This window comes from Bombina bombina, chromosome 2 (genome assembly GCF_027579735.1).
Source record: "Bombina bombina isolate aBomBom1 chromosome 2, aBomBom1.pri, whole genome shotgun sequence".
NCBI classification, from domain to species: domain Eukaryota; kingdom Metazoa; phylum Chordata; class Amphibia; order Anura; family Bombinatoridae; genus Bombina; species Bombina bombina.
Genome location: NC_069500.1, coordinates 790,167,428 through 790,183,840, shown reverse-complemented (window position 1 = coordinate 790,183,840; position 16,413 = coordinate 790,167,428). Strand labels below are relative to the sequence as shown.

General features: G+C 36.9%; 1 protein-coding gene across 2 annotated transcripts in view; it reads right to left on the bottom strand.

The window, feature by feature from the left end:
- Nucleotides 1-16,413, bottom strand: part of CRLF1 (cytokine receptor like factor 1) — a 205,442-nt gene that overhangs the window by 38,335 nt on the left and 150,694 nt on the right. The gene's annotated exons all lie outside the window — the stretch shown is intronic.

The following is a 16,413-nucleotide window of genomic DNA, read 5'->3' as shown; positions in this document are numbered from 1 at the left end:
TTTGTGCTCACGAGAGCGCGCTTCTATAGGCTCCAATGGGAGCTTCGTTCTGATGCCATCATACACGGCACAGAGCCTAGTGCAGCGAAGGGGGAGCAAAGGGGGTGAGTCACGTAGCGAGGGGCAGCAAAGTGTAAATATATATGTATATGTATATATACATTCACAGTATGTGTTAACTCACAGTCCCCATAGACCACTATTCAATGCCGTTTTTTTTCTAACACCCCAGAACCGCTAAGTTTAACCCCTAAAAATTTCTTTGTGCAGTTATGATTTTAAAAAAATGCTATTTTTTTAATTTTATTAAAGGCACTACACACTTTATTTTGGGGGCAATTGGTGGACATTTTACGGGCACTTGATAAACTAGCGCTCCACATGTAATCTAACCCTAAGGCCTAGATTTAGAGTTCGGCGGTAAAAGGGCTGTTAACGCTCCGCGGGCTTTTTTCTGGCCGCACCATAAATTTAACTCTGGTATCGAGAGTTCAAACAAATGCTGCGTTAGGCTCCAAAAAAGGAGCGTAGGGCATTTTTACCGCAAATGCAACTCTCGATACCAGAGTTGCTTATGGACGCGGCCGGCATCAAAAACGTGCTCGTGCACGATTCTCCCATAGGAAACAATGGGACTGTTTGAGCTGAAAAAAAACCTAACACCTGCAAAAAAGCAGCGTTCAGCTCCTAACGCAGCCCCATTGTTTCCTATGGGGAAACACTTCCTACGTCTGCACCTAACACTCTAACATGTACCCCGAGTCTAAACACCCCTAACCTTACACTTATTAACCCCTAATCTGCCGCCCCCGCTATCGCTGACCCCTGCATTACAGTTTTAACCCCTAATCTTCCGCTCCGTAAACCGCCGCAACCTACGTTATCCCTATGTACCCCTAATCTGCTGCCCTAACATCGCCGACCCCTATGTTATATTTATTAACCCCTAATCTGCCCCCCACAACGTCGCCGACACCTACCTACACTTATTAACCCCTAATCTGCCGAGCGGACCTGAGCGCTACTATAATAAAGTTATTAACCCCTAATCCGTCTCACTAACCCTATCATAAATAGTATTAACCCCTAATCTGCCCTCCCTAACATCGCCGACACCTACCTTCAATTATTAACCCCTAATCTTCCGATCGGAGCTCACCGCTATTCTAATAAATGTATTAACCCCTAAAGCTAAGTCTAACCCTAACACTAACACCCCCCTAACTTAAATATAATTTACATCTAACGAAATAAATTAACTCTTATTAAATAAATTAATCCTATTTAAAGCTAAATACTTACCTGTAAAATAAACCCTAATATAGCTACAATATAAATTATAATTATATTTTAGCTATTTTAGGATTAATATTTATTTTACAGGCAACTTGGTATTTATTTTAACTAGGTACAATAGCTATTAAATAGTTAAGAACTATTTAATAGTTACCTAGTTAAAATAATTACAAAATTACCTGTAAAATAAATCCTAACCTAAGATATAATTAAACCTAACACTACCCTATCAATAAAATAATTAAATAAACTACCTACAATTACCTACAATTAACCTAACACTACACTATCAATAAATAAATTAAATACAATTGCTACAAATAAATACAATTAAATAAACTAGCTAAAGTACAAAAAATAAAAAAGAACTAAGTTACAGAAAATAAAAAAATATTTACAAACATAAGAAAAATATTACAACAATTTTAAACTAATTACACCTACTCTAAGCCCCCTAATAAAATAACAAAGCCCCCCAAAATAAAAAATTCCCTACCCTATTCTAAATTTAAAAAGTTACAAGCTCTTTTACCTTACCAGCCCTGAACAGGGCCCTTTGCGGGGCATGCCCCAAGAAGTTCAGCTCTTTTGCCTGTAAAAGAAAACATACAATACCCCCCCCCCAACATTACAACCCACCACCCACATACCCCTAATCTAACCCAAACCACCCTTAAATAAACCTAACACTAATCCCCTGATGATCTTCCTACCTTGTCTTCACCATACCAGGTTCACCGATCCGTCCTGGCTCCGATATCTTCATCCAACCCAAGCGGGGGCTAGACATCCACTGAAGAAGTCCAGAAGAGGCTCCAAAGTCTTCATCCTATCCGGCAAGAAGAGGACATCCGGACCGGCAAACATCTTCTCCAAGCCGCATCTTCTATCTTCTTCCATCCGGTGCGGAGCGGGTCCATCTTGAAGCAGGCGACGCGGATCCATCCTCTTCTTCCGATGTCTCCCGACGAATGACGGTTCCTTTAAGGGACGTCATCCAAGATGGCGTCCCTCGAATTCCGATTGGCTGATAGGATTCTATCAGCCAATCGGAATTAAGGTAGGAATTTTCTGATTGGCTGATGGAATCAGCCAATCAGAATCAAGTTCAATCCGATTGGCTGATCCAATTCTTGCCGGATAGGATGAAGACTTTGGAGCCTCTTCTGGACTTCTTCAGTGGATGTCTAGCCCCCGCTTGGGTTGGATGAAGATATCGGAGCCAGGACGGATCGGTGAACCTGGTATGGTGAAGACAAGGTAGGAAGATCATCAGGGGATTAGTGTTAGGTTTATTTAAGGGTGGTTTGGGTTAGATTAGGGGTATGTGGGTGGTGGGTTGTAATGTTGGGGGGGGGTATTGTATGTTTTCTTTTACAGGCAAAAGAGCTGAACTTCTTGGGGCATGCCCCGCAAAGGGCCCTGTTCAGGGCTGGTAAGGTAAAAGAGCTTGTAACTTTTTAAATTTAGAATAGGGTAGGGAATTTTTTATTTTGGGGGGCTTTGTTATTTTATTAGGGGGCTTAGAGTAGGTGTAATTAGTTTAAAATTGTTGTAATATTTTTCTTATGTTTGTAAATATTTTTTTATTTTCTGTAACTTAGTTCTTTTTTATTTTTTGTACTTTAGCTAGTTTATTTAATTGTATTTATTTGTAGCAATTGTATTTAATTTATTTATTGATAGTGTAGTGTTAGGTTAATTGTAGGTAATTGTAGGTAGTTTATTTAATTATTTTATTGATAGGGTAGTGTTAGGTTTAATTATATCTTAGGTTAGGATTTATTTTACAGGTAATTTTGTAATTATTTTAACTAGGTAACTATTAAATAGTTCTTAACTATTTAATAGCTATTGTACCTAGTTAAAATAAATACCAAGTTGCCTGTAAAATAAATATTAATCCTAAAATAGCTAAAATATAATTATAATTTATATTGTAGCTATATTAGGGTTTATTTTACAGGTAAGTATTTAGCTTTAAATAGGATTAATTTATTTAATAAGAGTTAATTTATTTCGTTAGATGTAAATTATATTTAAGTTAGGGGGGTGTTAGTGTTAGGGTTAGACTTAGCTTTAGGGGTTAATACATTTATTAGAATAGCGGTGAGCTCCGATCGGAAGATTAGGGGTTAATAATTGAAGGTAGGTGTCGGCGATGTTAGGGAGGGCAGATTAGGGGTTAATACTATTTATGATAGGGTTAGTGAGACGGATTAGGGGTTAATAACTTTATTATAGTAGCGCTCAGGTCCGCTCGGCAGATTAGGGGTTAATAAGTGTAGGCAGGTGTCGGCGACGTTGAGGGGGGCAGATTAGGGGATAATAAATATAATATAGGGGTCGGCGGTGTTAGGGGTAGCAGATTAGGGGTACATAGGGATAACGTAGGTGGCGGCGCTTTGCGGTCGGAAGATTAGGGGTTAATTATTTTAAGTAGCTGGCGGCGATGTTGTGGGGGGCAGATTAGGGGTTAATAAATGTAATATAGGGGTCGGCGGGGTTAGGGGCAGCAGATTAGGGGTACATAAGTATAACGTAGGTGGCGGTCGGCAGATTAGGGGTTAAAAATTTTATTCGAGTGGCGGCGATGTGGGGGGACCTCGGTTTAGGGGTACATAGGTAGTTTATGGGTGTTAGTGTACTTTAGGGTACAGTAGTTAAGAGCTTTATAAACCGGCGTTAGCCAGAAAGCTCTTAACTCCTGCTATTTTCAGGCAGCTGGAATCTTGTCGTTAGAGCTCTAACGCTCACTGCAGAAACGACTCTAAATACCGGCGTTAGAAAGATCCCATTGAAAAGATAGGCTACGCAAATGGCGTAGGGGGATCTGCGGTATGGAAAAGTCGCGGCTGCAAAGTGAGCGTTAGACCCTTTAATCACTGACTCCAAATACCAGCGGGCGGCCAAAACCAGCGTTAGGAGCCTCTAACGCTGGTTTTGACGGCTACCGCCGAACTCTAAATCTAGGCCTTAGTGTTTAGTGTCCCTATAAGTTTGTTTTTATTTTGCTGTTTGCAGTATTTTAACAGCATAAATAACATAAATAACTTTCTAACTTTTGAATAGCTAAAAAAATGGCATTTAAAGGGACATTAAATCACTCTTGCCTAAAAATTGTACTTTGTCCCACGCTCTATACAAAGGTCAATAAGCAAAATCTGTAACCTATGTTTTAAAAATGACGCAAATTAACTAAACTAACAATTTGAAGTGCAGCATTTGCTGGTACACAGTTTGGTTTTTTGGTTTTTCGAGGGAATGTAGGACAAATATAATTTTACACAAAAGCAATGTTCACTGAATTTGAGAAAAGCATGCAAGAATTAATGATATCCTAATTTCTTTCAGAATCTTTTCATTAGCTAAAATTGTATCATTTACAAATGTTTAATAAATGACAATGAATTAATCAATGATTGTATTATGATATATTCTTTATGATTTGATAATAAACAAAGACTTTACGAAATAAAAAAATTAAATTTATTTTTTGTTTCAAGATGAGAGAAGCATGAGCTTCGGTCAATTTTGAAGAGCTTTTTCACAAGTGTGAAGCTGAGAAACAAGGGATTGAAAATACAGAACCCCAATCAATTTATTCAACCACTGATATAAAAAAAAGATGTATACTATCCTTATATGTCAGACCTTAGACAGCCAACACTCTGTGCACTAATATTGCTCTGACATCTGACATGTGACCTGACTTTGCATGAACTCTTCATGTCCAATGACAGGATGTTGACCTTGGATTTCAGAATGGCGCATCACCGGTCAATATAAAAATGGCATGCCATACATATGGGGAATTCTTCTTGACAAAAATAAATAAATAAATATAGCATAAGACTCATTAGTACTTTTTCCTAAATTGCCAAGTAAATAGTGGTACATTGAATAAATAGTCCCCAATTATTTATATGAGCAAAATGGCAAATTATGTAAATTTGGTTTAAAAAACAGGCATGGCTAATGGACACTTTGGGGCCTATCTATCAAGCTCCGAAAGGAGCTTGACGGCCCGTGTTTCTGGCGATTCTTCAGACACAAAGACCACTGCTCCATAACCCTGTCCGTCTGCTCTGAGCAGGCGGACAGGAATCGCAACAATTCAACCGATCGACTACGATCGGGTTGATTGACACCCCCTGCTGGCAGCCCATTGTCCGCAAGTCTGCAGGGGGCGGCGTTGCACCAGCAGCTCTTGTGAGCTGCTGGTGCAATGTTAAATGCGGAGATCGTATTGCTCTCCGCACTCAGCGAGGTCTTACGGACCTGATCCGCACTGTCGGATCAGGTCCACAAGACATTTCTTAAATATGCCTCATAATCTATAAAACTAATTATGTACAAAGTCTTATCTAGGTAGACACTCAGATAAAAACATATTCATAATTAATCAAAAAATTCTTAGCAGCTTTTAATTTTATGTATAAAAAAATAATATTAATGAAAAATGTTTTATATATTAATATAAATTATCAAACATCACATTAGGGGCCGATTATAAAAAATTCACCCATCTAGATGTGGTTTTCCACGAAGACACTCTATAAAAAATTGCCCAATCTAGACGTGCTTTTCCACGACGACACTCGTGTCATTCCTGCGAGAGGCGAGCTGTGTCCCATAACAATAATGAGAGCTCTCTGCTATGTAAATGTTTGTAAAGGATGACAAAGTACAGAGGGAAAACCTTGTGCATGTTTAAACGTTAATATTATGGCCCCTATTTATCAAATGTCTTGCGGACCTGATCCGACAGTGCTGATCAGGTCTGCAAGACATCGCTGAATGCGGAGAGCAATACGCTCTCCGTATTCAGCATTGCACCAGCAGCTCACAAGAGCTGCTGGTGCAACGCCGCCCCCTGCAGACTCGCGGCCAATCGGCTACCAGCAGGGGGTGTCAATCAACCCGATCGTACTCGATTGGGTTGATTTCCGGCGATTCCTGTCCGCCTGCTCATAGCAGGCGGACAGTGTTATGGAGCAGCGGTCTTTGTGACCGCTGCTTCATAACTGCTGTTTCTGGGCCTGGCGAGTCTGAAGACTCGCCAGAAACCCGGGCCCTCAAGCTCCTTTCGGAGCTTGATAGATAGGCCCCTATGCCTAATGCAAATCAAATTATGTTGTTTTCAGTGCACCGTACCTTAAAATTGCTGTTATTTTCAAATGCATAGGTTTTCCTTTCAGAGTAATTAGTATTTTGATGAAAGCTTGCCACCTTTTAATTTGCGAGAAAAAACTGTGAGATTGGTAGGGCAAAAATGTTTAGAGAATTACACTGGGATTTGAGAGACATATACCCCAATAGAACATCCATGTTTAGCCCATTTTATGAAAAACAACAATTACGCTTTGTATTTTGTTCTTTTAAAGGGATATGAAAACCAAATGGTTTCTTTCATGATTCAGATAGAGCATACAATTTTACACAACTTTCTAATTTACTCCTATTATCAATTCTTCGTCATTCTCTTGGTATCTTTATTTGAAAAGCAGGACCTGGGAAGCGCCTTCTGATAGATGGCTAAATGTATTTTATGATTTTTAAATTAGATTTTCATTTGCACTTTTGTAATGTATGTATCTACTTCCCATATGAAAATGCAGTATACGCTCTTTAGCCAGACACCCTGTTTTCAGGTAAAAAGCGGCTTTAGATTATTCCACAAGAGGAACAGAAATACTGCTGACCATTCTTAAAGAATTTTACCAGCCCAGAGAGCTTTATGGAATCAAGCCCTTAAACATTATTTAAGTAGTAATGTTATTAAATTATTTTTATTAGAATGACTATAAAATCTGAAAATCAAGAAGTAGTTTTGAAAAACATGGTTAGAAAAATATAATCTTCCATTCCATTGTTTTCTTTTATTTGTGTTCAGCCTTAGACACTTTTGAGAATATTTAGTTCATATATTTCTTACAACTGAAAGACGAGCGTGCTTGGAGACTGCCATATAAACAACATTTGTAATAAAATTAATAAATAAACCATTTGAAGAACACAATGGGGCATATGTATCAAGCTCCGTATGTAGCTTGATGCCCCGTGTTTCTGGCTCGCAAGAAAAACAGCAGTTATGAAGCAGCGGTCACAAAGACCGCTGCTCCATAACCTGTCCACCTGCTCTGAGCAGGCGGACACACATCGCTGGAAATCAACCCGATCGAGTACGATCGGGTTGATTGACACCTCCCTGCTGGTGGCCTATTGGCCGCGAGTCTGCAGAGGGCGGCGTTGTACCAGCAGCTCTTGTGAGCTGCTGGTGCAATGCTGAATACGGCGAGCGTATTGTTCGCCGTATTCAGCGAGGTCTGGCGGACCTGATCCGCAGTGTCGGATCAGGTCCGCCAGACCTTGATAAATATAGGCCAATAGCTGGAAAGCATAATTGAGATACCCCTCAAATTTCTTTGGCTTGTCATAAGTATAAGCCCAGTTGGCTTAGGCTAAGATAAATCCCTGACTCAAATTTAAAGGGAAATAATACCCATATTCTAAATCACTTGAGGTAATGCTTTGCCTTTGCTGTGATCTCATGAGATTTCACTCAAATCATGAGATTTCATAGAATTTACTTAAACTGAATAGGAAAATAACTTGACTGTGTCTGCACATGACAGATGCACGCTCCCTTGCATGTCCTGGGACAAGCAGTCTTTTTACAGTAGGGTGTGAATCTTCCTTTTTTTACAAAGCGATGTTCAGGTGATATTTACAAGTCGTTTTTTTACAGCTATGCCGCATCAGCATTTGGGTATCGTATCTCTTTAAGAAGAAAATGTATATATATATTTAGGGCTAGGTTACAAGTGGCGTTTTTTTGCACTTGTGGGGTTGCGTTCGTATTACAAGTTCCAAAAATCTTAATTTACTCTAGCATTAACCCAAATAGCGTGAAAACCCTAACAAGTTTTTGCGTGCGCATACATATATTTTCCCATAGAGATCAATGGAGAAAAAAAGTGGGGAAAAAAAAAACCTAACAACCCAGATTGCGCAAACGCCATTGCTTTTTCAAATTCCCATAGCAGTCAATGAAAAAAAAATTGAAACAAAAAACAAACACTCATTGCGCAACATTGCATATTCACATTAGCAAATGTCAAATATTTACAGTAAATACATAGTTAAAATATTTAATAAATATGAATATTGCATAAATATGTTTTATCATGTTTTTATCTGCATGTCTATAATGCAGACATTTGTGATTCGTTTCGGCCAAATGTCGTTTTCCGCCGAACTTTGGCAGATTCGGAGATTCAAATGCATCCGAATTTCTGACTAACTAAAATCCCGAAATATTCAGAAAATGAATAAATCAGTTTCCGAATTTTCGGATCCATTCTTTATTCATATTCAGAATTTTTCTTAGTTCCCTGACATCGCCGACACTAAATAAATCACTAAATAAAGCTATGAACCCCTAAACCGCCGTTCCCCGACATCACTTACACTAACTAAACCTATTGACCCCTAAATCGCAGTTCCCTAACATCGCCGACACTAACTAAATCTATTAACCCCTAAACCGCAGTTCCCCAACATCGCCGACACTAACTAAACCTATTAACCTCTAAACCGCAGTTCCCCGACATCGCCAACACTAACTAAACCTATTAACCCCTAAACCCACGTTCCCAAACATTGCCAACACTAACTAAACCTGTTAACCCCTAAACCGCAGTTCCCCAACATCGCCGACACTAACTGAAACACTAAATAAACCTATTAACCCCTAAACCCCCGTTCCCAAATATCGCCAACACTAACTAAACCTATTAATCCCTAAACCGGCGTTCCCAAACATCGCCAACACTAACTAAACCTATTAATCCCTAAACCGTCGGCCCCCCATCGTAACAACCTAAATTAAACTGCTGTTCCCAAACATCGCCAACACTAACGAAACATATTAACCCCTAAACCGCTGTTCCCAAACATTGCAAACACTGACTAAAACACAAAATAAACCTATTAACCCCTAAACCACCGTTCCAAAACATCGCCAACACTAACTAAACCTATTAACCCCTAAACCGCAGTTCCCCGACATCGCGGACACTAACTAAACCTATTGACCCCTAAACCGCTGTTCCCAAACATTGCCAACACTAACTAAACCTATTAACCCATAAACCGCAGTTCCCCGACATCGCCGACACTAACCGAAACACTAAATAAACCTATTAACCTCTAAACTGCCGTTCCCAAACATCGCCAACACTAACTAAACCTATTAACCCTTAAACCGCCGTTCCCAAACATCACCAACACTAACTAAACCTATTAACCCCTAAACCTAACACCCCCTAACTTTAACATAATTAAAATAGACCTAAATTAAAGTTACAATTATTAACTACCTATTTAAAAATAAATAGAAACTTACCTGTGAGATAAAAATAAAACCTAAGCTAGCTACTATATAACTATTTACTAACTACCTAGTTAAAATAAATACAAACTTACCTGTGAAAGAAAAATAAAACCTAAGCTTAAACTAATAAAACCTAACATTACTAAAAATAAAAAACCTAAGATTACTACAAAATTAAAACTACAATTACAAAAAATAATAAACACTAAAATTACAAAAAATAAAAAAACTACCATTACAAAAAACAATGAACTAAATTATCCAAAATAATACAAATTATTCCTATTCTAATACCCCGTTTTAGAATAGGAATAATAAACACACCACAAAATAAAAAAAGGGCGTTGCCCTAAAGTTAACAGCTCTTTTGCAAATAAAACAAATACCCCCTAACATTGCAACAAAAACCAACAAAATAAAAAATACTTAAAGGGCCATAATACCCAAATGTTTAAACACTTGAAAGTGATGCAGCATAGCTGTAAAAAGCTGACTAATAAATATCTCCTGAACATCTCTATGTAAAAAAGAAAGATATTTTACCTCAAAAGTTCCTCAGTAGCCATCTCCCATTGTAAAGGATTTCAAAGCAGCATTTTAGTGTGTCTGTCTGTCCTAGGACAGCTTAGGGGATGAGCCTTGTGAACTCTCATATTATTTCACCAATCAGGTAAAGGAAGCTTACTATGAAATCTCATGAGAGTTAAGTCAAATCTCATGAGATCACAGTAAGAGTTCATGACCTCAGCACTGCTGATGCTGATTGGCTGCTGTTCATTTCTTCATTTTTTTTTATTTTTACCTGCAGCTGGGAGCAGGTGAAGTATAACTTTTTACACAGAACTTACGCTGCTGAGCTGAGGAGATTGTGAGGTAAAATATCTTCCTTTTTTACATAGAGATGCTCAGGTGATATTTTCCTGTCAGCTTTTTACAGTTATACTACATCAGTTTCAAGTGATTTAGCATATGAGTATTCTGTCCCTTTAACTAAAAAAAACAACCTAATCTACTCATTGCCCTGAAAAGGGCATTTGAATGGGCATTGCCCTTAAAAAGGCATTCAGCTCTTTTACTGCCCTTTAAAGGGCATTCAGCTCTTTTTCGGCCCATTAAAATAAAAATAAAAAACACCCAAAAAAATAATAAAAAAATATCCAACACTAACCCCAAAATCAGTACTCACATTTGCTGAAGTCCCAGCGGAGGCAGAGTGGTCGGTGGATGCACGGAGGCGGAGGTCCAGTCGGAGGTCCATTGGTTCGACGTGGAGGTCCTCTTCATGCGATCGTCCGCCGCACACTGAGGATTCAAATCAAAGGTACCCCTTTTATACCGTTGCATTCCTATTGGCTAAAAATTTTAAATCAGCCAGTAGGAATGAGAACCGCTTAAATCCTATTGGCTGATTTAAACAGCCAATAGGATTTAAGCAGCTCTCATTCCTATTGGTTGATTTGAATCAGCCAATAGGAATGAGAGCTGCTTAAATCCTATTGGCTGGTCAAATCAGTGAATAGGATTTAATCAGCTCTAATTCCTATTGGCTGATTTAAATTTTTCAGCCAATAGGAATGCAACAGTACACCAATATAAAAGGGGTACCTTGCATTGAATCTTCAGTGTGCAGCGGACGATTGCATGAAGAAGACCTCCACATCAGACTGATGAGCCTCCGCGCATTGACTGCTCTGCCTCCGCAGGGATGAAGAAAATGCCTGTCCCGCGATGGATGAAGATGGAACCACCTGGATTAGGATGCTTCGCCGCTGGGATGAAGATCTTTCTGTGAGTATCGATTTTAAGGTTAGTGTTAGTTTTTTTTTGGGGGGGGTGTTTTTTTATTTTAGATCAGGGCTTTTTTTTTATTTTAATGGGCCAAAAAAGAGCTAAATGCCCTTTTAAGGGCAATGCCCATACAAATACCCTTTTCAGGGCAATGGGTAGATTAGATTTTTTTAGTTATGTTTTTTTTATTTTGTGGGTTTGGGGGGTGGGGGTTTGTAATGTTAGGGGGTGTTTGTTGTAATTTTTTTTAGCAAAAGAGCTGTTAACTTTAGGACAATGCCCTACAAAAGGCCCTTTTAATGGCTATTAGTTTATTATAGATTACGTTTTTTTTTATTTTGGAGTGGGGTTTTTTTTAGATTGTATAATTTCGTTTGTTATTTTTTGTAATGGGATTTTTTTTATTTTTGGGGAGATTTTTTTTTTTTTTTTAGATTTAGATTTAGATTTTTTATTTTTATTGGGCCGAAAAAGAGCTGAATGCCCATACAAATGCCTTTTTCGGGGCAATGGGTAAATAAGGTTTATTTTTATTTTGTGGGTTTGGGGGTGGAGGTTTGTAATGTTACGGGGTATTTGTTTTTATTTTTTTGCAAAAGAGCTGTTAACTTTAGGGCAATGCCCTACAAAAGGTCCTTTAAGGGCTCTTGGTAGTTTTTTATAGATTAGTTTTTTTTGGGGGGGGGTTTACGGGGAATTGGAATAGGAATCATTTTTATTTTTTTTGATAATTTCGTTTGTTATTTTTTGTAAAGGTATTTTTTGTTGTAATTTTAGTGTTTATTGTTTTTTGTAATTTTAGTTAAAATTTTTTAGTTATCTTAGGTTTTTTATTTTTTGTAATGTTAGGTTTTTTATTTTTAGTAATGTTAGGTTTTATTAGTGTAAGCTTAGGTTTTATTTTTATTTCACAGGTAAGTTTTTATTTATTTTAACTAGGTAGTTAGTTAATAATTGTAACTTTACTTTAGGTCTATTTTAATTATGTTAAAGTTAGCGGGTGTTAGGTTTAGGGGTTAATAGTTTAATTTAGGTTGTTGCGATGTGTGGGCCGGCGGTTTAGGGGTTAAAAGGTTTAGTTAGTGTTGGCGATGTTTGGGAACGGCAGTTTAGGGCTTAATAAGTTTAGTTAGTGTTGGCGATGTTTGGGAATGGTGGCTTAGAGGTTAATATGTTTATTTAGTGTTTCAGTTAGTGTTGGCGATGTTGGGAACTGCAGCTTAGGGGTTAATAGGTTTAGTTAGAGTCGGCGATTTCGGCGAACTGCGGTTTAGGGGTTAATAGGTTTAGTTAGTGTCGGCGATGTCAGGGTATGGAGGGTTAGGGATAAATAGGTTTAGTTAGAATCTGCGATGTCGGGGAACTGCGGTTTAGGGGTTAATAGGTTTAGTTAGTGTCTGCGATGTCGGGGAACTGCAGTTTAGGTGTTAATAGATTTAGTTAGTGTTGGCGATGTTTGGAAATGGCGGTTTAGGGGTTAATATGTTTAGTTAGTGTTGGCGACGTGGGGGACGGCGGTTTAGGGGTTAATAGCTTTATTTAGTGTCTGCGATGTGGGCTGCGGCGGCGGTTTTAGATAATTTTGTTTCAGGAATCGGCGGCATATTAGTTATGTTAAGTTAAATCATTTTTTTGGGATCCATTCTTTATTCATAGAAATTATTCTGTTCTAAACTTCAGGATAGAATAATGCATATGAATAAAGAATGGAACCGAAAAAACGAACAAATCTGGGAAAAAATATTTAACTTAACATAACTAATTTGCCAAAAATATTTTTTTAAACTTAACTAAACTAATATGCCGAAATTAAATTATTTATTAAACTAATGAAAACTAAACGAAACGACATTTTTAGCGTTGCACATGTCTACTATAATGCACATATATATATATATATATATATATATATATATATATATATATATATATATATATATATTTAAATCAATGTAAATATTTGCATAGGAAATTAGCACACCTAGGCAAGTATCCGCGCTTGCTTTTCCCCAGAAATTCTTAATATACAATGTTACCATTGCACAAGAGAATTGTGGGTAAGATATGCAAATGAAATATGCAAATTCTCAGTTTTTTTGCTTCAAAATACTGTTTTGACACAGCGATGCTTTTAACAGGATTTTTACAGCAAACCAGAAATCACTCACTAGACAAGCCTGTTTCGTTCTTTTTGGAACTCATCAGTAGGCGATAGATTTCTGGTTGCTGCATTGGTAAAGCTATTTTCATGGTTAAACCGAAATTCATTAAAATTATGGGGGGAGATAAAAAAACTGAAATTAAAATCCTCCATGTCTCAAAATTAAATCAATGTAAATATTTGCATAGGAAATTATAAAAAATATTTAAATTGATTTCATTTTGAGACATGGAGGATTTTAATTTCCGTTTTTTATCTCCCCCCATAATTTTAATGAATTTTGGTTTAACCATGAAAATAGCTTTACCAATGCAGCAACCAGAAATCTATCTCCTACTGATGAGCTTGTCTAGTGAGTGATTTCTGGTTTGCTGTAAAAATCCTGTTAAAAGGATCGCTGTGTCAAAACAGTATTTTGAAGCAAAAAAACTGAGAATTTGCATATTTAATTTGCATATCTTACCCACAATTCTCTTGTGCAATGGTAACATTGTATATTAAGAATTTCTGGGGAAAAGCAAGCGGGGATACTTGCCTATATGTGCTAATTTCCTATGCAAATATTTACATTGATATAATTTTGAGACATGGAGGATTTTAATTTCAGTTTTTTATCTCCCCCCATAATTTTAATGAATTTTGGTTTAACCATGAAAATAGCTTTATCAATGCAGCAACCAGAAATCTATCTCCTACTGATGAGTTCCAAAAAGAACGAAACAGGCTTGTCTAGTGAGTGATTTCTGGTTTGCTGTAAAAATCCTGTTAAAAGGATCGCTGTGTCAAAACAGTATTTTGAAGCAAAAAAACTGAGAATTTGCATATTTAATTTGCATATCTTACCCACAATTCTCTTGTGCAATGGTAACATTGTATATTAAGAATTTCTGGGGGAAAGCAAGCGGGGATACTTGCCTAGGTGTGCTAATTTCCTATGCAAATATTTACATTGATTTAATTTTGAGACATGGAGGATTTTAATTTCAGTTTTTTATCTCTCCCCATAATTTTAATGAATTTTTGTTTATATATATTTATATATATATATATATATATATACATAAATATATATATATATATATATATATATATACTGTATGTCTATGTATGTGTACATATATATTAATGTTTTATATGTGTATATATGACTGTTAATACATATATACACATATAAATACATTAATATATATGTACACATATCTAAACATATATACAGTATATACATACAAATACATATTTAGCAATGTATATGTATGTGTCTCAATGTTAAAGCCAGTTGCCTGGCTTCATATCTTTAAACCCTTATAACTTTTTTGTGCAATATTTTTATTAAACATTTTTTATCAGACAGTGTTAATATGAGTGTAACTATACTTTGTAATGCATTTTTTAAGTGTTTTGTGCAACTTTTTAGTTTCAGAAAACAGTTAACGACAACTCTGAGATTGCTGTAAGGACGAAGCGTAAAGGGCGATTGCGCTAGTGTAATCGCGATTTTGCTCTACTTGTAATATCAGCAAAATCTTTAGATGAAGTTGCAAGGCAAAGAGAACAACTGGAAAAGTATGCCTAGTCCTGATTTATAATCAAAGTGATATTACCAGGATGAAAGCCTATTTATACAGATTCATTCTGTTCCCAGTCATTCAAATTATTCCTTTATTGATTATGGATTATAAAAAGCAACATACATACAATACACTTTCATACTTATTTAAAATTGCTTAAACCATATCTGAAATATATGCAAAGTGCATTGAATAATAAATAGTTCATTGTGGTTCACAGTACTACTAGAAATAAAGACAAATGTTAGCAAATATAAATCAAAAAGCTAAGCCAGTGATTTTTAACCTTTTTTTTCCGTGGCACACTTTTTTACATTAAAAAATCCTGTGGCACACCACCATCCCAAAATTTTAAAAAAATCACACATTGTAGCCTAATACAGCATATATATATACACATACACACAAACACACACATACTGCATGTATTGTGCTTTTATGCCATGCCTCCTACAAACTACCCCTGCACTGGGAGTAAAAAACAAGCAAAGTTTAAAAATATGTCACACTGTTGTCCGTCTGCCGTGGCACACCTGAGGATCTCTCACGGCAAACTAGTGTGCCACGGCACACTGGTTGAAAAACACTGAGCTAAGCCCCTTCAATCCGGGGGCTATTATTAAATCTTAACGTTATGTATTGCAACACAGAGCCTGAAAAAAGCCTGTTAGGCTGAAATATTCACACATCAGTGGAATGTTAAATTAATATATATGCACTATCATTAGTAATAAAGCAGCAGTAAGCTAATTAAAAGGGAGAAAAGCTCCAAAAGGAATGACCCCTGACGCGCGTTTACAGTGCACCAACAAAAGCAATAACCCTGCAGTATATTTTTATTAAACATTTTTCATCAGACAGTGTTAATATGAGTGTAACTGTACTTTGTAATGTATTTTTGAAATGTTTTGTGCAACTTTTTAGTTTCAGAAAACAGTTAACCACAGCTCTGAGATTGCGGTAAGGATTGAAGCGTAAAGGGCAATTTCACTAGGGCAATGGCGATTTCGCTCTACTTGTAATATAAGTGAAATGAAAATGGCTCGCAAAAACATGATTACGCTAGCGCATAACCGTTTGTGCCACACTTGTAATCTAGCCCTTAGTGTTTAATGTGCAAACACAACCACTGTTAGTAAACTTTATTCCTAAGTAGAAGTAAGTCCTTTAAATGGGCAGACTAACCACTCAGACCTCACTAT